The sequence below is a fragment of the Condylura cristata genome, unplaced genomic scaffold (genome assembly GCF_000260355.1).
Source record: "Condylura cristata isolate star-nosed mole 26May11 unplaced genomic scaffold, ConCri1.0 scaffold00033, whole genome shotgun sequence".
NCBI lineage: Eukaryota > Metazoa > Chordata > Mammalia > Eulipotyphla > Talpidae > Condylura > Condylura cristata.
Window position 1 is genome coordinate 18,580,626 of NW_004567134.1, and position 561 is coordinate 18,581,186.

General features: G+C 75.9%; 1 protein-coding gene across 1 annotated transcript in view; it reads right to left on the minus strand.

Annotated features, from left to right (window-relative positions):
- The window catches only part of ITPR1 (inositol 1,4,5-trisphosphate receptor, type 1), an 83,864-nt gene that overhangs the window by 13,992 nt on the left and 69,311 nt on the right, over positions 1–561 (minus strand). The gene's annotated exons all lie outside the window — the stretch shown is intronic.

The following is a 561-nucleotide window of genomic DNA, read 5'->3' on the forward strand; positions in this document are numbered from 1 at the left end:
CGCTCCAGGGCCGAGTCCAAGGGAGGCGCTGACCGCCGGGCCGGCCGGCCGTCCCTGGCTGACCAAGGCAGGTGCTCCCCAGTGTCTGGACCCCGAGAGCGGGGAGGCAGCTGCTGGGACGAGCTGGCGGGCCGTGGCCAGGGGAAGTCAAGCCCGGGCAGAGGACACGGGCAGCGAAAGCAGCCTCGACCCCCGCGGGACGGTCGTGGCCAGCGGCCGGCAGCGTCTCTCCAGGCGCCATCCTGAACCGCAGTCCGGGCCGCCGGACGGGAGTCAGGGGGCGAGTCCCTGCGCTGGCTCAGCAGAGTCGCCACGGTGTGGCGTGTCCGGCGGAAGTCACCGGGAGCAGCTTGCTCGTGGGCGCGAGGGCCGGCTGGGGCTGCCAACCCCGGGCGGGGGGTCCGGGCGGCCCCCCAAAGGCGTCCTGATGGGAGGGCTGGTGCCCCCCGTCTCGCGCCCGCAGACCGTGCCGTGTGCTGCGGCGGGCCGGGCAGCAGGCACGCTCGCCCCCAGGGCTCTGGGGAGAGCCCTGACCCGCGGGGAGCCGGGAGCTTCACCCCA